General features: G+C 40.0%; 1 protein-coding gene across 3 annotated transcripts in view; it reads right to left on the reverse strand.

Annotated features, from left to right (window-relative positions):
* The window catches only part of WWOX (WW domain containing oxidoreductase), a 576,922-nt gene that overhangs the window by 139,846 nt on the left and 415,665 nt on the right, over positions 1-21,411 (reverse strand). The window lies entirely within an intron of this gene.

Raw genomic sequence — 21,411 nt, forward strand, 5'->3', positions numbered from 1 at the left:
TTCTTTTTACTCTGCAAAAGAGGTATCTGTTTAGGTCATTCCATTTTCAAGGTGCTTGAGCAATTATTTCAAATATTCTTGGTGGTGTAAACTTTTTGGCAGGAATTATTTCTTTTTCCAGCATGGCATTAATTTAGACTTCAGAGAAGAGTAAATTGGCCCTTCTTGACTGACAGCAACCAGGCCTTTGCTTGAAAAGAGAAAATAATAATAAAAGATGTAATCAATGTCCCAGAAAATAACTTAATAAAACAGAGTGAATAGCCCAGCAAGTTCCATCACCTCACTGTCCTATGAAGGTGGAGAGGTTGCTGATATCCACTCACCAGTAATGCTAAGGAAAGGGAATTAAAAGAGGTAGAATGAAAAAGTCCTACAAGGTTTCATCCCTTTAAGATGGGAAAAGTAGATGATAAAATCATCCTTGTATTCTATCACCTTTTCATGAAAATAGCTAGAGACTGAACTCCCATCTCTTTGTACATCTGAGTCTCATAGGTGAAGCTTTGGGCGGAGTGTCATCTAGGCTATAGGAGTTAGAGAAGGGTTTAATTCTCTGTTCTGACCTTCCCCCAAAAGCACGAGGCAGAGTCCTGGTCCCGACAAAACCCCTTTTATTAAACAAATGTGAATTCCTCTCATTCACATTCAGCAAGGCCAGTCTTTCAAAGAAATATTTATGACTAAAGACCTTATCTATCTTGGAAAGCTGCCATGTAAGTATTTTTCAAAGGAGGTGTTGTGTAAGGAAAAACTAGGCACAGAGTCTGAGATTCAAGGACAGATCTTCACACTCCTGAATGAATATACCGATCAAACAAACAAACTGTTTCCTGCAAAAGCCCACTCATCTTTTGCTGCTCTTTTATTTCCTATGGGAGGGGCCAATCACCTTCCAACTGTGACTTTACTCCCAAGTCTACCCTGATTTCTGAGTTGTTCTTTTATACTGGCAGCTCTGCGCATGCACACACTGGGAACAGGCTCTAGCTGTTCATCTGTCTCACTGCTGTTTAGCTCTGTAGGCACCTGATCACTGCCAGACGGCCTTGGCCCCATCTCTGCCTCTGACGCAGAACCCTCGTCCGAGCCTTCCCCAGTCTCCAGGATTGGCCCATCTCCTCCCCAACATCCTCACTGTCCAACTCTGCTGCCAGCTCCGCTGACCACTGGCAGGCCACAACATTCCCTAAAATGCTATGCTATTGTCAGTGCAGATCCTGGCTTCTGCTGTAGCTAATTTATATACTACTAAAATCCTTGTGTCTGATTATTTGTAACCTTCCATTGGACAAATTGAGGAGTCCTTAAATACATGCCAATTGCCAACTGCCTAAATTTTGATCACAAAATGTAAGGGTGGCCTGGGAGGGCTCAGCAGGGGGATGCTGCAATGGTTGTAGGTGTGAAAACCAGTCATAAGTCACCTTTTTCAGTGCTTTTGTAACTATAGGTAAAGCTAAAGGTTCTCCTGGCACACATGTGCTAGTCGTACCCAACTCTAGGGGGCAGTGTTCATCTCCGTTTCAAAGCCGAACAGCCAGTGCTGTGCGAAGACGTCTTCGTGATTATATGGCCAGCATGACTAAATGCCAAAGATGCACGGAGCGCTGTTACCTTCCCACCAAGATGGTTCCTATTTTTCCACTTGCATTTTTACATGCTTTTGAACTGCTAGGTTGGCAGAAGCTGGGACAAGTAACGGGGGCTCACTCCATTACACGGCGCTAGGGATTCAAACCGCCAAACTGTCGACCTTTCTGATCGACAAGCTCAGCGTCTTACCACTGAGCCACCGCATAACTTTAAATGCTCACTAAACGAATGGTTATAAGGTGGGAAAGTGAGTGGCTTGCCTTGGCAATTGTGGGGAACGTAAAAGATTGTCTGTTCTATAACTTCAGTGTATAAACTAGCTCAAAGTCACAAGCAACCATCTTTGTTCTATTACTCCACAAGTCTGCCGTTTGTTCACTTGACATTTTGCTTTTGTTTGTGTGTCTGTGTGTGTGTATAATATATTGTAATTTATCACACAAGTGATTTATTACAACCTTAGAACATAAAGGGAGCAAACCTTAGTTAAAAATAAACCCAATGGCTGCAGTAATCTCTGAGGGTATTAAAAAAATAACACTCGGCAACTTATTTTCTTTGTCTGTGTATAATGTACATATTATCTAAACAGCTTAAAAGGAATCCTGCTAAAGTTGTCTCCTACATGCTTGCTAATGATACCCACAATCCATATTTTTTAGAGTCAAACTGCAATTAATAGATACATGTTGGTTCATAATGTAATGCTTTAGCTTGAACGGGAAAAATAATATACATTTGAAATGGACGATTTGCTGAATTTATGGTAAAGGGAACAGGTAATTTGTTTTCTCTATGATCTTTTGTAAATCAAGGGAAAAATAGTTCTCAAAATCTAATCTAGTCAATATTGATGTTTCCCTTCTGGGCCTCTTAATTTTTTCCTTCTGCTTTTGAGAATGTGCGTGAGTATATATGTGTGTCCTTGCATGTGATCTGGTTGATTAGATGTGATTTTTTAATGTGTGTGTGTGTGTGTGTACATCCAAACCCTCACACACATTTACACCAGGGTGAATCACTTTTTCATTTGTAGTGAGGTCCCCCCCCATTTGTATTTAAAAATGGTAAATTGCAGGATTCATAAGCAGTTTTATACTGATTTATTAAAGACTAGAATGTCACTTCTGCTCTTCACACTTAAGCAGCCCTGAGAATCAGCTGCGAGGTCCTGCACAATCTTACTTGGCCTATAAATATATAAGAACAAGCTCTTTTTGAAAGGTATTTGTGTGTGTGCCAGTGAGAGAACATACAGGGGTGGGCGAGATGCTGGAAGGACAGAAAATGAACTGTTTAAACAACATTTGTAGCACCATTTTTCATCTTTCTTCTTGTTAGATGACCCATTTTTATTCAGCCTCCAAGTAATAACTGGGCTTCCATAATTTACAAAACACTTGAGTTTGCAAATTAGAAATGTTCAAAGGCAACTTTCTTGTGATGTCATTGAATAAATGTTTCTTTATTTGCACCCTCCCCTCCCTCTCCCTCTCTCACACACAGAGTGGCTGAAGAATCTGCCACAACAAGAGGAAGAAGAGAAGAGAAAAGAAAAGAAGTGAGAGAGAGAAGAGAGGAAAGGAAGTTGATTTTCTTTCCCCACTGTTTTCTAAAAACCCTGTTTGCCATGATAACTACCACTACAGGAGAAATCATATCCCATCCCACAATGGTTGAGAGCCTTTATTAGATTCAAAAATCACCAGTCAGCCAAGCATGTGTGTTATTCCCTCCCCTGAAGTTTAGACCTTACTCTTTTGAAGAGTAAATTTTCCGGTTGAAAAACAAAAAGGAGACGATGACTTTGGAGCCTCTCTTCATCATCTCTGCTGGCAGTAAAGTCACCCAGGAAGAGAAAACCCGGCCAAGAGCTCAGAAGGGACACCGTGACCTTTGCTGGTTCCCAGTGGACTTTCACTAGAGGGAATTAGAAAGGACTTTGAACAAACAGCACCGAAAGGAAAGGCAGGTACGGACGCACACAGCCCCTCTCAGACCCAACTTCCAGTGACCAAGAAGGGAGTATTTCTTTCTACTTTTCCCACATTACAATAATGGCTTTGAAGCTCTTGAAGAGAGAAGCACCCGCAGTCCGACAAATGGTGCATGACCAACCGAAGACCTGCTCTTTTGTTACAAGAGTCCTTCCCTGCCTGCTTTTCTTTGCCATTAACTGCAATGAAATTAGTTCCCCCCCTTTTTGATTCCAGTTTAACCCCCTCCCTCCTTACAGCCTGACCTGTTTGCACTTATGCACAGATGATTTCATGGAGATGTTTTACCACCCACCTTCCTGGCCCGCCAGACCCAAGAGCTCATGTCTGCAGGGTTATCTGTTGAGAAAGCCAAGCTTCTTCAGAGCCGTCGTTCTCTGCCCCCTGCCTCTTTTGGAAAGGGAGGGGGCAAAAAAACCCTTGATCTCAAGATAACAAGGCTGCTCACGTTACATTCCTTTGATAAGCAACGGCACACTGGAGTCATAATTTTTATTGCTCTTTTGCCACTGAACATGCAGCTTCACATATACCTACCTACCTACCCACCTACCTGCATGCATGCATGCATACATTGTGTGTGTGTGTGTGTGTGTGTGTGTGTGTGTGTGTATGTATGTATGTATACATACATACATACATATACACACACACACATACATAGTGTATATATACAATGCATGGTGGGTAGGTAGGTATATGTAAATATATATATATATATATATATATATATATATATATATATATATATATATATATATATATATATATATATATATTCTTATATATTCATATCTATCTATCTATCTATCTATCTATAAATATATTTATTTCAAAAAAGCAACAATTGTTAAAAATTTGTACCATAATTTGTTAGAAGATGATGGAGAAGGAAGAGGAGAAGGGGAAGGGGAGGAGGAGGAAAAAGAAGAGGAGGAAGAGGAAGCAGTAGCAGCAGAAGAAACAGCAAAAGAAATACCAAGAACAGAAGAAACAGAAGCAGAGGAAAAGGAGGAAAGGAAGTGGAAAGGAAGAGAAGGAGGGTAAAGTAAGAGGAGGAGGAGGAGAAAGAGGAGGAGGAGGAGGAGGAGGAGGAGGAGGAGAAGAAGAAGAAGAAGAAGAAGAAGAAGAAGAAGAAGAAGAAGAAGAAGAAGAAGAAGAAGAAGAAGAAGAAGAAGAAGAAGAAGAAGAAAAATTATTATTACACCTGAGATTTCTTGCACTGTTTGCAAATATTGGTATTGGTAGCATGCATTAGACCTCTCAGGGAACTTACTGCATGCATTAGTGTTTGATTAACTTTTCTCAAAGAGCGAACTTGAGTCTGATGTGTAACTATTTCTGTTCTCCATAAACAACTGCATCAAGGCAGACAGAACCATCACCCTTGAATGCAGACAGATGATTCAGCACCGCAAAGTAAGAAGATGTTTCCTCACATGTCGGAAGTTGTGCAGCAGCAAAACTGGAGTCATGGGAGGGGGGGAGGAGGAAGAGAAGGAGGAGGAGGAGGAGAGGCGGTTGAGGTGGAAAATGGAAGCGAAGTAAAATAACTGGGCAAACGTTGCATTTTGCAAACCCTGTGTGACACGCATTAACAAAACACATACAAGAGTGTGCACAATCCCTCATGCATATAAGCTCTGGAGCATATGGAGATTCAATATTAGCTTGAGACATTGGTAGAAACCACAACCGCCTCCCCCACCCCTTACCCAAAATCCCTGTGGCACCAGCACAAAGAGACAAGCACGCAAGCACAAAGAGCAGGCAGCTTCTGGCTGAAAATGAGCCGTCCACGCTGGGCCTGGGCCTCAGTTTGAGCTGCCCTACACCTGGGCTTGCAGCTGATAAGGCTGTAATAGCCCTCCTTTGAGGACAGGGACTTTGGTGGGCTGATTACTCATTTATCACACGTGGCAGCCCTGCTGAGCTATAATTACTCTTCCCTTATCCTCCTGCACTGTCATGTCCAAGAGGAGAAACCGTAGAGCAGCTCTGGCTAATGACACATTACCTTCCCTTGACAAGCACTTGAAGCTTTTTATTGTAAATATTCAAGATACAAAAAATCTGAGATTTCCTCCTTCGTCGCCCACCTCCCCCTCCCTCCCTCCCCCTCCCCAGAATTTTAATTATAAAAAGCAATTTTCAGGGCCTTCTCCCCTCCCCCCCACCAGTTCCTCCACCGTCTCCCAAACAGTCCAAGTTTTCTTGGTGTCCTCCCCCCAACCCAACACAGTTCCCCCCACCTTCCTTGCAAACAAACCGATTTCCTCCTTTGTCTGCTTTCTTTGCTCATGGCCACGAGTTTGCTCCGGTATCTTGGGGAAATTATCAAATGTAATGTGAGGGTAAAAATGGGACCTTTTCAATGGGGCGGCATTTTCTCTCTTGCTGCTGCAAAATGGGACTCCGCTACTCTGCCCCCCCACCCCGCCTGCAAATCCAAAAGGAAAGTTTGCATTTATATGACAAAATTACAAGCCGGGGGAGGGAGGGGGTGGCAGTGGGAAGTGATGGTGGAGTTGTGGTGGAGGGCGGGGGTGGAGATGGGGGGGGGGGAACCCAGCCATCGTAACTATGAACTATCTCACAGTTGGACAAGTAAGGTGTTTAGAGAGCAATTTTCAGAAGCCGAGTTTCTTTCTTGCTGAGGGGGAAAGAAACCTGGCGGAATCAAATATATACAATGGATTTTGCATGGTCTCATTGTAAAGCCATTCTTATTATCTCTGGGACATGAAGTGTCAGAAAAAATAAGCAAGTTGGAGAGTTTTATAGGCTCTTTCCAGTTTTCTGTACTTATTAGGAAAGGGTTCATTATGCATGGAAAGGGGTGCCCTGTTGAACAGTTCCTGACTTTGCTTACAGCCAGTTTTCAAAAACTTCACATCAGTGGGTGAAATTCATTATTTTTTATTACTGGTTCTGTTGGCGTGGCTTAGTGGGCATGGCTTAGTGGGTGTGGCAGGGGAAGGATACTGCAAAGTCTCCATTCCCACCGCACTCTGGGGCCAGCCAGAGGTGGTATTTGCCGGTTCTTCGGACTACTCAAAATGTCCGCTACCGGTTCTCCAGAGCCTGCTGAATTTTACCCCTGCTTTGCAGCCTTAATCTCACAGACCTTTATGAACCGAATAAGCATGATTTATCTGTATAAAGGAGTTCACAAGTATTGACAGAATTCTTAACCAGGTTCAATATTTTACTACTTATCAAGAGGTGGCATTTGCCGGTTCTCCGAACTACTCAAAATTAAGTATATAAGTAAAAACATGATTATGAATACATGAAATGAATACGAATACAAGGGACGATTAGGACAGGGATGGAAGGCATGCTGGTGCGCTTATGCATACCTTTCAAAGACCTCTTAGGAATGGGGTGAGGGCCAGATAGACAGTCTAAGGTTAAAGTTTTGGGGGTTTGGGGAAGAAACCACAGTGTCAGGTAGTGCATTCCAGGCATTGACCACTGTTGCTGAAGTTGTATTTTCTGCAGTCAAATTTGGAGCGGTTTACCATAAGTTTGTAGCTATTGTGTGCTCATGTGTTGTTGTGGTTCAAGCGGAATTTCAGACAAATGTCTGGCCAGTCTCTTCTTAAAAGCCTTCAACTTCTGATGGCAAGCCATTGCACTGGTTAATTTTTATCACTACTAGTAAATTTCTCCTTTTGTAAACTGTCATACGTCCTTGTGGAATTGCCAGTATAAAAAACACTACAAACAAATAAAATACCTATCTACTCAATAACCCAATATGGAACCTCTGAAGACTGTGAAATTTCTCCCATTGCTCACACAAGATAACGATTTGGTGAAGGATTACCTATAGAAACCTTTCGGAAAAGTTTTAAACAATGGAGAGCAAGACTCTGAACTGTGCATGGATTGTCCATGGGGGAAACTTTGCCTGCTTTTGCAGGAGTTTAGTTCAAACGAAGGTTCCCATGCATTGGCTACAGATATAGACCCACATATACCATATTTTTCAGAGTATAAGATGCTCCAAAGTACAAGACGCACCTAGCTTTTGGGGAAGAAAACAAGAAAAAAAACCTTCTGCCTCTCAGCAATTTGCCTCATTGCAGCAAATAGCAAACAACCTGTTTCAGTTTCAATTTCAGCACAGCCTGATTAGTACAAGCAGCTGATTGTCGGTTGGATCATCCTCCCGTTGATCAACTGTTTCAGGATGCAGGGATTGCCATAGCCTATTGCCACCTCTGTCCGCCCCATTTTTGCCTCTGCATCCCATTTTCAGCATACGCATGCCCCGTTTTCGGCCTCCACGTGCCGCATTTTCCATCTGTTCCGGCAGTGGGAATCAGAATGGGCAGAAAATGGGGCATGTGGAAGTGGCAATAGGCAATGGCAATCCCTGTAGCATGAAACAGCTGATGGTTGGGAGGCCGATCCAACCAACAATCATCTGTTTGTGCTAATCAAGCTGTGCTGAAACTGAAACAGGCTGTTTGCTGTTTGCTGCATGGAGACAAATTGCTGGGAGGCAGAGGCCAAAGGGTGGGGGCTGGTGGATGGTGGAACTACATTCAGTGTATAAGATGCACCCAAATTTTAACCCTCTCTTTTTTGGGGGGGGAAGAATGTGTGTCTTATACTCTGAAAAATATGGTAAGTACATTGTGACTGAACATTTGCTCAGGTTTGCAATGTCTGAACCGGAAGCATCTCCTCTCCCTGTAACACCATATGCCATGTTTTGGGGAAGTCCACTAAAAACAGAGGAGTTTAATTTATTTTTTATGGGCTTGTGTGCTTTTTTTTTTTTGGCACAACCGGGAAAAAAATGTAGCAGACGGGCTTTAAAAATGATATCCTTTTCAGAAATAAAAGTGTGGAAAGGGGAAGCAAATAATAATAATAATCCTGGACTGTTTAAAATATTAAGAGTCTTGCTGAAGTGGGAATTAAACTCTAGCTTTTTCTGCCTGCTTCTGTCAGAAAGCTACAGAGCATAGAATTGCAAGTGTACAGCTAACCATATAATTGATAACTCCCCAGTCTATTCTCTGTGGGAATCTGTCAGTTAAAGTGTAAAGATGCAGACACACACGCTATGAAAATGAACTTATATAAGTCTTCCTGTGAACTGAATGCAGCCAACATTTTGATGTTTAATTGGCTAGGTCCAGTTTACCAGTATATGAATGTATTCTAGCAATGGCATCCTGCAGCTGGCTCTTCCTGACAGATCTATTTAGCCTGTGGGGGGGGGGGGGGGGGAAGAAAAACACCATGTGCCCCACTCGTTTTCCCCTCTTCAAGGTAATTGCTCAAAATCATGCTTCTGAAATTTGAATCCATCTTTGCTTATTCGTTTTTTGCAGGCAGGAGGCTGGTGTAGAAGCAAATGGAAAATTTCTAGGAGAGAGCACACAGCAGTTCCTATGATGCAGGAAGGATCTACAGAGCTGGATGGCTTCCCTTGGAAGGCACCACTGCTTTTATTGCAATTTGGACTTTTGAGGTAGCAAAGGGTTTGGCAAGGAAGGCCTTGTCTTGCTCAGAGTTGTTGGGGGGTCTCTTGGTTAAAAACACATTCTGTTTGATTGCAGTTATTTCCACTCAATCAGGAATTGGCTGAGTGAGTTACTGCAAGCTCTTTTCCAAGAGTTTCTGCTACTTAACTTGAAAAATAAGCAAAATGACAGCAACAGCATTCTGTCCAGAGTTGTTTGGAAAGATAATTTGGGATGAGCCGCAGTGGCGCAGTGGTTAGAGTGCAGGCAACTTCTGCTGACTGCTGGCTGCCTGCAGTTTGGCAGTTCAAATCTCACCAGGTTCAAGGTTGACTCAGCCTTCTATCCTTCCCAGGTGGGTAAAATGAGGACCCAAATTGTTAGGTCAATATGTTGACTCTGTAAAACCACTTAGAGAGGGCTGTAAAGCACTATGAAGCAGTACAGAAGTCTAAGTGCTATTGCTATGATGGGAGGAGGGCAGAATTAGTAGCCTTTCAAGTCTCTTTTGCTTTTCAGATAATGTGTTAAATAAGCATTTGCGAAACATAAAATGTAGAATGTTTTAATAGAATTGAGTCTGAGCATGTAATTCCTAATGCAATGTAGAGTGGCGGGGCATCCATGAACTTTCCTCTGTGGGAAAAGAATTGTCAATGAAACGATTATATAAATTGAAAAAAGGTGCTACTCTGTCCTCCTTAGAATTGCCAACAGAAAAAATGACTGTGTATTATGAACGAGGTAGCCAATATCTTTAAAGAGCTACCTGCAATGTGATAAATCCAACTGGAATCTATATATCAGAGGTGGTATTCAGAAGGTTCTGACCAGTTCTGGAGAACCAGTAGCGGAAATTTTGAGTAGTTTGGGGAACCAGTAAATACCACCTCTGACTGGCCCCATCCCCATCTATTCTTTGCCTCCCAAGTCCCAGCTGACCGGCAGGAAATGGGGATTTTGTTGTATCCTTCCCCTGGAGTGGGGAGGGAATGGAGATTTTACAGTATCCTTCTCCTGCCACGCTTATCAAGCCATGCCCACAGAACCGGTAATAAAAAATTTGAATCCTACCACTGATATATATATATCGTAGAGACTGAAGCAAGGCAAAAAAAAAACAAAAAAAAAATCAAAGTGAGTGTAAGTTATAACAGAGTGAATTTAGTCCACACATAGATTATTTGACCAGAGTACTGAAGGTTGTAGTAGATCATACCAATTTTATATCATCTTCCCTGACTTCTAGGCATACTTTAGAGTCCTCCTCCACCACATCCACCTTCTCCTCTCTCAAACTTTGCACGCTCCCATAAGATCCCTTTCCAGTAACATCTTAGGCATCTACTAAGTGAGCAATGGAGAATGAAATGTTTTGGTGATGTTCCTTAATTAGGTTGCTTATGGTTACATCAAGGAACACGGTGGCTCAGTGGCTAAGACGTTGAGTTTGTTGATCAGAAGGTCAGCAGTTCAGTGGTTCAAATCCCTAGCGCCGCGTAATGGAGTGAGCTCCCATTACTTGTCCCAGCTTCTGCCAACCAAGCAGTTCAAAAGCACATTAAAAATGCAAGTAGAAAAATAGGGACTACCTTTGGTGGGAAGGTAACAGCGTTCCGTGCGCCTTCGGTATTTAGTCATGCCGGCCACATGACCACGGAGACGTCTTTGGACAGCGCTGGCTCTTCGGCTTTGAAACAGAGATGAGCACCACCCCCTAGAGTCAGGAATGACTAGCATGCTTGTGCGGGGGAACCTTTACCTATACCTATGGTTACATATTTATATGTTGTGGCTTGAAGGCTGTTTAAATCAGGTAAATGAAGTGGCATAAAAATAATTCCAAACAATATAGTGGAACTATAACTTCTTGTGATCTGGAAACTATACTTTTACTGAGGCCACCTAAATATTGTTTTCACTGGAGATTGATATGCCTAAATCTTTAGCTCTGCCTGGATCACCTGTGGACGGATTGATGGATCTGTGGATTTCCTTTCTAACCATTTCAAATTGCTTTGAAAGCTGTTAGAGATAATCTGTTCCAGACTCAATAAAAAGTGAAAAACAGAAGAAAGATTTGCTTTAAAATTACAGGAATATAATTTACATGTTGAAAATGGAGTGGGTGTTTTATTTGCTTTAAGATGGAAGTGTAATTTCATGTTGCCTAATTCTGTTTAATTGGTTTTAAATTCTCTCTGAAGCATTTATTTCAAGCAAACAACTTCTTGGTAAATTTATTATATTTAACCAATTATTTGAATTTAATCTGATGTTAGCACCGCTGTTACGGAACAGTGGCATAAAACAAAATCTGATTAACAAAAAAATTAATATTGAGTGACAGAGAAGGAGAAATGAGCTTTGCTATCTTTATCGACTCAAACAAATTTAGAAAGGTCTATGAAAATTGCTATGTTTTTAATAAGCAAACAAGCTCTACAAGGATAAAGAGCAAAGAATTCAGAATGATTTTCAACTCATTGGAACTCGGTGGGGAGCAGATAAAATCGGCAGGAATACTGAGAAAAACAATTTGAATTTCATAGAAAGGAATCTTTTTCTATCTTTTTGAATATGTGGCATCCCCAAAATTTGTAGTTAGGGTTCAGTTGGAAACTGTTGGAATGGGATAATTTATATTTATGTTTTATTATATATGCACTTAGATATCCTTCTTACTATTCTTATATTGCACAAATGCCTATGGAGGTCCTTTCTGTTAATAACTCAGAAGGTAATTGAATTTTATTTAATGCAGAGAGATAGAATTCACTCCCAAATAAGCATACAATAATGTAATCACTGCTTTTGTCATTTATATTTTTCCTTGAAAAACAATATAGAATGACATTACTATAGACCCTAAAGGTATGTGATATATATGGAAGTGGCATATGAAATTGCTTCATCTGTTACTAGATAACAAGCCACAAGATCTATTCCATCTCCTACAACTGATAACATCTCAAAAGATGGACATTTTTGCCAGTTTGACCACCTACAGAAAATAATAATTTAAATGAAATGCCCAAAAGTCTGAATTTAAACATACTTCTGAGCGTATCCTAATTAGCAAGCCACAAAATGTCCACAAAAATACAAGCCAAACCTATAAATTATTGCTAACTTTTCAGAAAGATGTTGCTGAAGCCTTGTCCTTAATGTGATAATTTCCAAAATGCAAGGAATGGTAGATCACCCAGAAAATGCCATTTTCTCCCTCTGCTCTTTCAGCCATGCCCACAGCCATGCTTTGCGCACGCATGCACACTTTGTGTGCATAAGCACCACTGATTGTCGCACAGCTGGTCATCAGAACTACCGGTTCGCCTGAACCGGTAGCATGTTTAATGGTTCCGATAATCAGCTGTGCAACCATCAGCTGTGCCCTGTGATTTGTGGCACAGCTGATCGTTGGAATATTAAAAAATGCTACTGGTTCATCCAACAATCAGCTCTGCGACGATCAGTTGTGCCGCACAGCACAGCTGATTGTCGCACAGCTGATCGTTGGAGGTACCGGTTCGCCCAAACTAGTAACATTTTTTTTACTACCGGTTTGGGTTTGGGCAAGCCAGTAGCATTATTTTACTACCAGTTCAGGTGAACCTGTCCGAACTGGTAGCATTTCAACCCTGCTCTCAACTGGAGAGATCCCAGAATCTAATTAGACTGGAAAACAGTGGATCCATTCATTGACAGACCTCCTCAAAGGACCCTGGGTTAAGAGAAGAACATTATCCAAAACTTATCACCAGATCTATGAAACTTTTCTCCAACTTTGGCAGAGGAATTCTTCCAAGCCGCTCATGTTCCTATGACTTCTGACTTAGCTTCAGGCTTCTCCTGTAAGTCCTGGGACATCAGGATTTCTGACACTGCATCAGATAGCTGAGTGCTTAATTCTTTTTGCCTTTCCTAAACATGACATATTTCTTTTCTTTTGCTAGCTTCTATCATGTACTTTTAAATGTTTGTATCTTGCCTTGAGTTGCTTTCTGATTAGGTATCTTGTCTGTCTGTCTGTCTGTCTGTCTGTCCAGCCACCCATTCCACCACAAGTGACTCTGATGAATCAATAAAAGAAAATATTAGGGGAGACTCCCAATCTCCCAATCTTTTTCTACCGCATTCTCTATTTTCTGCACAACCTTAGATAGATAGAGCCGTATTTAAATGCCAGATATTTTGCATCACATTCCACTTCCAGCTCTTGGCTTTAGGAAAAAAAAAAATCTTGGCCACAGTTATTCCCAGGAGAGGAAAGAAAGCAGAGTGAGAGGTTGGGAGGTGAGAGAGAAGCAGCTTACAATTTCTCAAGTTTATCCAGAGACACACTCTGAATATTTTCGGAAAGTGCCTTTCATACCATTGAGAAGGTTATTTCTCTAGGCTAATTTTTATGCTAGTATTTTTTTTGGGGGGGGGGCTGTGGGGGGGGATGGAGGGAGGCACTGTGTGCTTTAGGAGAAGGCTGCTATTTCTAGAACAAGCCCCTCTATCTACCCTTTTATTGCCTTTCCAGCATGTCTTCCCAACTGCATCCTCAAGAGAATAGAAATACCCCAGTTGTAAGCCTTACAACCCCAATTTCTACAAAGTAGCTTAATTACTCATTATGAGATTCCATCAATAGAAGCTCCGGTCTGTGATTTTGTAATAAATGCCGCTATCTTTTGTTGAATGTTTCACTGCTTCACCAAAGGGGGATGTGGCCGTGATTTCCACACTTTTTTTTTCCCAAAAAGAAAACAACGGAAAGATCTTAATGGGGAAAATCTAATGTCATTAACAACCCCGACAGTTGTTTGATCCCAGAGCAAACAGCAGCAGAGACCATCCAGCACAGAAGACAAAACAACCATGATTATAAAAGGCTAATGAGACTTGTGACAAAATGATGCAAAATGTTGGATGCCCTGAACAAAGTCCCAGTTGACTATGATCCCCCAAAAGGTCAACTGACTGTGATTTGATGACCAATCCGATTTCGTTGTGGTGTTTTCTGGTTTAATTTTGATTTTATAGGGATTTTTCATAGGGAGGGAGCTGGTTCAACATCCACCAAGGGATAGGGTGCTTTATTTTGGCTTGTTGCCTTTTGTGATTTGCAACCCATGTTCTAGGAGTTTTACATACACTCACACACAAATATATAATATATTACATTATTATAATATATTACATTATTATATATAATTTTATTATATTATACTATATTATATTATATTATATTATATTACATATACATATACATACATACATACATACATACATACATACATACATACATACATATATATATATATATATATATACACACACACACACACACACACACACACACACACACAGAGAGAGAGAGAGAGAGAGAGAGAGAGAGAGAGACAGACAGACACAGACAGACAGAGAGACAGACAGAGATAAAGAGATAGGTAGACAGACAGACAGACCTCAGCGTTGCGCAGGCTCAGCATCTTACCATGTGAGCCACTGTGGCTTTGTGTGTGTTTGTGCGTGTGTGTGTGTGTGTGTGTGTGTGTGTGTGTGTGTAGATATATTTAGTAATCTGGAAGTGAAATTTAACAATAGTTGCTAAACAAATCATAGAGGCCTGGTTCCCTAATCATATTAAATCATAAGCCATATATTTGACATTGACAAAGAATGGTGTAGGAATGTAAAGAGAAGATATGTGGCAGCTGTTACAAAAACATCTACTTAGCTCAGAGAGAGAGACAGAGACAGAGAGAGACAGAGAGAGAGACAGAGAGAGAGAGAGAGAGACAGAGAGAGACAGAGAGGGAGGGAGGGAGGGAGGGAGGGGAGATGGTGAGGAAGAAACTCAGCTATCTTGACTCTCTTAAGAAAGGAGAACCTGACGGATTTTTAAAATTTCCACATTATATAACAACAAAGGAAAGTAGTGAATATAGTGTCTGTTTCGTCCCCTGGTCCATCTCAAAGGATTGAAAGATGTGTTCACACATCAAAATCGGACATCATGGCTTACCTAAATTCAACTTATGGTTTGCTGAACAAACAATGATCTAGTGTTCTACTTGAACCTAGCCATATGTAGTCCTTCAAGGTAGACTACACTAGGAAACCAAAGTTATGAATATGAAATATTTCTTTAATTGGAGGATTACCTTTGACAGAATCCCACAAGTCTGAAAGTGTCTCCCTCCTCCTTGCCTTCTTCTACAAAAGAACCAGATTGGGCCAAGTTCTGAGATACTTTCACAGATGACATTCCTGCTTTGGGCTTAGATTTCTCTTATCTGGTCACTGTTCGGGCTCTTCCTTCTGTTCCTCAAGATTATTCTTACATATCCATCACAGCATTCTAAACAGCTTCAAAATTTGTGAGTGATAACTTTTTTTTTTTGTTTACCAATGTCTCCACTTTGATTTTACTTATTCTGGATGACCATTATTTGTGTTCAATATTAAAGTAAGCAAATACCATATTTTTCAGAGTATAAGATACACCTTTTTCCCCCTCAAAAAAGAGGCTGAAAATCTGGGTGCATCTTATACACTGAATACAGCATTTTTTTGCCTCCTGAAACCCTGCCCCTCTCACCAAAATGGCCATGCATAGACTTTAGGAACCTTACAGAGTGTTCCTGGGGGCTGGATAGGACAGAAATGAGTGAAAAATGGACCTTTGTTGCTCGGTTTTGACCCCCCAGCCCCCAGGAACACTCTATAAGCCTCCTAAAAGTTATACATGCAATTTGTTTGACAAAAAGTGGGCCTATTTTTGCAAAACAATGGGCCATTTTTTGCTCATTTTGGGGAGGCCCAACTCCCCTAGGAGTACTCTACAAGCCTCCTAAAGGCTATTCATGTCTTTTTTTTTTTTTAAAGAAATGGGCCTGTTTTCATGAAAAATGGGCCGTTTTTGGGAGGTCTGCAGAGTGCAAAAACTTTCAAAACCTTGGTGCGACTTATACTCCAGTGCATCTTATACTCCAAAAAATACGGGAAATGTATGCTGTATCATGGAGGGAAAATAATTGTAGGCTTATACTACGTAATATTTTAGGTTAGTGGTGTGAACCATTAATTAATATGCAATACTAATCTCTATAGCACCATCTACAGATCTGGCAGAAATTCACTCAGTCGCCTTTGTGGCTATTAAAACAACTGCCAGAGCTAACATCAAATTTACCATCAGTCTTAAAGTAGCTACACAATTATAATTAGATCCTTATTAATTCCATTAATTAAAACTAGTGCAAATTAATAAATAAAACATAGGCTTTTCCAATCCAGCAATTCTGGAACCCTGGAGTTAAATCTGACAATCATCCCAAACATATTAATACATGAGCTTAAAAAAAAAATGGAGCAAGAAAAATTATGCATTGTTGCTTACTTGATATTTGTTCGTAGACACTGAAATGGAATCCAGAGTGAAGCTAAACACAGTATGATACATGTTGGAAATCTCTTTTTATGGCATTCACAATTTAATCTGAATAGTACACTTAGAGACAAACCAATTACAGTGAATTCCCCTTAGAAATTCCAATTACAGAAAACCTAAAGCATTTTAATGACAAAATCCTTTAAGGATTTAGGAGGTTGAGAGATTATGCCAAGAAAGAAGATCTCTCTCTTACTGTTCATTGGTCTTTATTTTAGCTTCACTGACATAATTTTCCCAAGTTCTGCCATTGGTTTTAGTCCATATGGGGGAAGGAGAGTAAAATAGAATAGAATAGAATAAGAGGTGGAAGGGTGGGGAGGAGAAGGGAAGGAAGAGAAGAGATCTATTCGGATTGCTAAAAGGAGAGGATAGGATAGGATAGGAATAGAATAGAATAGAATAGAATAGGAGGGGGAAGGGAGGGGAGGGGAAGGGAAGGGAAGGAAGAGATCTAATCGGATTGCTAATAGAATAGAATAGAATAGAATAAGGGGAGAGGAGAGGAGAGGAGAGGAGAGGAGAGAAGAGAAGAGAAGAGAAGAGAAGAGAAGAGAAGAGAAGAGAAGAGAAAATATCTAATCCGATTGCTAAAATGAATGGAGTGGAGTAGAGTAGAGTAGAATAAGGGTGGGTGGAGGAAAGGAAAGAGATCGAATCTGAATGCTAAAATGTAGGGGGAAAACTATGCCTTGTTACAAATAATCACATTACAGGGAGTAAAAAAAGAAAAAAAAACCAAGATTATGACAACAACCATGAAATCCTACCACCTTCTTATGCCTAAAACTTGACTTTTGTGACTTCATGCAATGTGACTATAGTATTTATAACAAACCAAACCTTGGTTTCAGCAATCCACATCCACAGGGAATGGAAATGTTCCATTTTTACTTGATGCTACTTTTTAAATTATTTCAATTTATACAGCTGCCCATCTTTAGTATGTGATCCCGGATGACTCAAAAACAATGCAAAACAGTATAAAAACACCACAACTAAATAGAAAAACCAACTGTGTTGTTTTTTTAGCCACTTTCCCCTTTAAGAGTACCATTCTACTTTATCTGGGGGGGGGGGGATAACCTTCTTCGCCTGCCCATGTTATATAGAGAAACAGAATGCTTCTCTCCTTCCTGATCACTGGATGTCAGAATCTGCAAAACTTCAAAACATGACAGCCTAAATTGAATGAGATCTGGGAGTCCTGTAACAATAGCCTTTGGGTAATAAATATAGTCCTCAGCTCTGCGAAGAGTCTGGAGGTCCATGAAGGGATCAAAACAAATAGACAAATGTTTTACTCTAGCACTTAAAATCTTTGGAAATAGAACATCTCTTTGGCAACTGCAATGAAGTCTGAAAATGAGACCACCGTTCCATTTCTCCAGCTTACAGAGCAACACATTGTGCATTTAATATTTGGGAGACAATATTTGTAGATCAGTATTTCTCAACTGCAACAGGTTTAAGCTGTGTGGATGCCAACTCCCGGAATTCCTCAGCCAATATGCTGGGAGTTGTGAATTCTGGAGGTCTTCTAGTCCACCTCCTGGGACTTTATACCATTTCAGAACAAGTGGTTGTCCAGTCTCCTCTTAAAAGCCTCCAGTCATCCTATGCAAAGACAGAACAGCTGGGAACTGCCGGAACTCAAAAGCATGGTTTCTTGCTGTAATAGCACACCGTCAAAATAATTTTGAAACTCTACCAAAAGAAATCCACCACCGTACAAATAAATTATTTCAGAGACCTAAAATATTTCAAAACATCCAATTAAAGATGGTACCACATGAACTATAACCATTTTACTGTAAGTATGTTCTTTTTTTCTCTCCCCATGCCCCCGTTACACTAGTTATGCAGTGAATTTGCAGTAACAGAGAAAATGTTATTTTGATGACATTACCTGATTAAATTAAAGATGACATTAAAAGGACCATTTCAATAAAGAAGAGAAACCTCAAAAAGCAATTGTGGTTGAACGTTAAGTCAGCTCGAGTCAAGTTTTATTTCTTGAAGCAAAAACAATCACATCCATGTAAATGACTGTGTGGAGTGCTTGGGATAAAGGCCAAATAACATTCACATGTGGATGCACACACAACCATACACATTTTAAGGGAGTAGGAAAGAAAGAAAATAAAAAAGTAAAATTCCTTGCTTATGTTCATCCATGTATGTGTGTAAAGGGGATAGGGTTTTAAATAATCTGAAATAGTCACCAGTATAACAACAGCAACAACAACTGAGGAACTACTCTGGTAATATAACATGCATGGTGTGTGTGTGTGTGTGTGTGTGTGTGTGTGTGTGTGTGTGTGTGTGTGTGTGTATGTATGTATGTATGTATGTATATGGGTATGTATACACACCCACACACAAACAAGCAGGGAAGGAATTTTTTAAAATTATATCTGACATAAATTGAGTTTATATAAGAGAAAGAAAGAGATGAAATAAAGTCATCTGAGAAAGACTTTTTTGCACATTTCTGTCCACATTAGGCTGGACTATTTAAAGAAGAAAATCTGTTTCTCCAAAGTAACCTAAATAAAAATTTAGGCAGGACAAGAAACAATGGAGGAAACTAACCAGGGGTGGGATTCAGCCGGTTCGGACTGGTTCAGATGAACTGGATGTTAGTTTTAATCTGGTTTGCTGAACCTGTAGTTACAAGGACCGGATAACCCCTCTCACCCCACCCCTCCTAGGAGTCTCCATTCAGCCCATTCATCATGCCAGGTAAGCGTAAAAACCAAACAAAACACAAAGATAAAAATACATACTTCATCCAAGGAAAATGAGACAGGAAAGGGGCATCTGAACTTGTCAATTTTATTTTGCTTTTCCAAAACTCTTCAACCATAATAACTGCAGTTGTCTCCGTCTGCCCCAGTGAGTTCCCATGCTGATAAAATATACAGGGAAACCTTATTTTAATGGTCTAATTAGGTGGAAGGGGTTAACAAAAGTCCAACTGAAGCGTCCATCAACTTGGGACCTTTAAAATGTTTGTGTCAGGACAGCGGTGACATAAATTAAGGCAAATGGCCCAGCTTCATCTGGGTAGTGACATCATCAACCCAACCTCCTTGCCCTTCCTGAAGAGACCCAGGCTAGATTAATGTCTTCAGGATTTCTAGTTCCTGAGGTCTGCCATGCAGGAAAAAGAATCCAAAAGTTGAAAACGCAACATTATTATTAAAATGTAAGATGCATGAAGAAGGGGGGAAAAATCAACAAAAGATCAAATGAATCAACCAGAATGGATAAAATTGATGATTTTTAAAATAAATAAATCAATCAGATTTTTTAAATTTTAAATCATATTTTTAAATTTTAAAATGGATTTTTAAAAAATTTAAATCAGATTTTTTTTATTTTTATCAAATTTATTTTAATAATATGTTTTTTGGAATAAAATTTTATCTAAAGATAGTTTTCTATTTAAGATACATTAATAATTTAGTTTATTCAGGACTCCATAACATGGAGCTTAGTAATGGAGCATGAGGCTATATATTCTGCAATATTGGGACTGTCGGTGAGTTAACAGCAGGTCAGAGGAGGAGCCACTGTGGGACAGAGATGACAGTTGCTCTTTAAAAAATATGATTTAAATTGAGTTGATTTAAATCCAGCTTTTTTACTAGTGATTTAAATCGTGATTTAATTCGTGATTTAAATCGTGATTTAAATCAACTTGATTTAAATCAAATCCACCCTGGAACCAACTATACATTGACATCTTATGGACTACGGATAGGTTCTCAACTTATAACAGTTTGTTTAGTGCCTTCCCAAAGTTTCAACATCACTAAAAAAGTGGTTTATGACCATTTTTCACACTGTTCCACACTGAATTTGGTCCAATGAATGTAAACCCATTGCATTGAAGACTGGTAAATTGAAATTTAACTGAAACTAATTCTACTGCACTGGTCTCTCTCTAACAACAAAGTGGCTGATTATAACAAACAAATAGATAAAATAAAGTCCAGTATCTGACTATATTCCCAGGACAGTGTTGTAGATGAGGGTAACACTTCTTATTTAATAAACATAGGATGGTCTTAATCTTGCCTATAGAATTTGAGGATTTTAAAAAATGATTTAAAAGTGATGTTTGTGAATGAATAGGAAGCTTTTAATATGCAGTAAAGCATGTAAGGTTTCATCATCATACCAATATTTCCCCCATCTTTTGGTGATTTTTAAAAATCTGTTTGAATGTTGTAAGCTGTCTTCATCTCTTCTTTTTCTCTCTCCCTCCTTTTCCATACAACCATCCTTCTTCCCTCCCTTCCTGTATTTTCCTTCCCTCCCTCCCTCCCTCCGTCAGTAAAATCCATCCTAGACTCCTTTTTCCATTTCCTGAAACAGGGATAACCCCTACTATCCTGTAGGATCTGGAAAATGTTGTGAATTTGGGATCCACTGTTGGAACATAACTGGAGGAGAAAATGCTACGATTTTAAATACATATTGCCTCTGAAAAGTCACCGAAGAGTAGATCTGACTCCCCAGAGGATGACAACTAGATACTCTTTGACGTTATCTCCCAAAGGAGTCATACACCTTGTGTGCCCTCTAGAGAGAAAGTTAAGAAGAGGTTTAGAGAGGAGGGTTGTAATGACAGAAATGTGTTCAGCTGTGAAATTAAAAGTAATACAGCATGACATACAACGTTACGTGTTGAGGTTCATCAGAAGCCATAATTAGGCTACATTAAACTACTAACACCACCACCCCAGCCAAATTGCAAAGATTATATCCAGAAAGCCTCAAAAACAATTCTGGAATGTCTTGTTAGTAGGTCCAAGAATTGAAAACGGTCGGTACCCAGATAGGTTCATGCCTACTTATCTCTTGATAAGTAGTA

This window comes from Thamnophis sirtalis, unplaced genomic scaffold, assembly GCF_051295495.1.
Source record: "Thamnophis sirtalis isolate CommonGarterSnake01/CBP01778 unplaced genomic scaffold, rThaSir2_p1.2 scaffold_14, whole genome shotgun sequence".
Taxonomy (NCBI): Eukaryota; Metazoa; Chordata; class Lepidosauria; order Squamata; family Natricidae; genus Thamnophis; species Thamnophis sirtalis.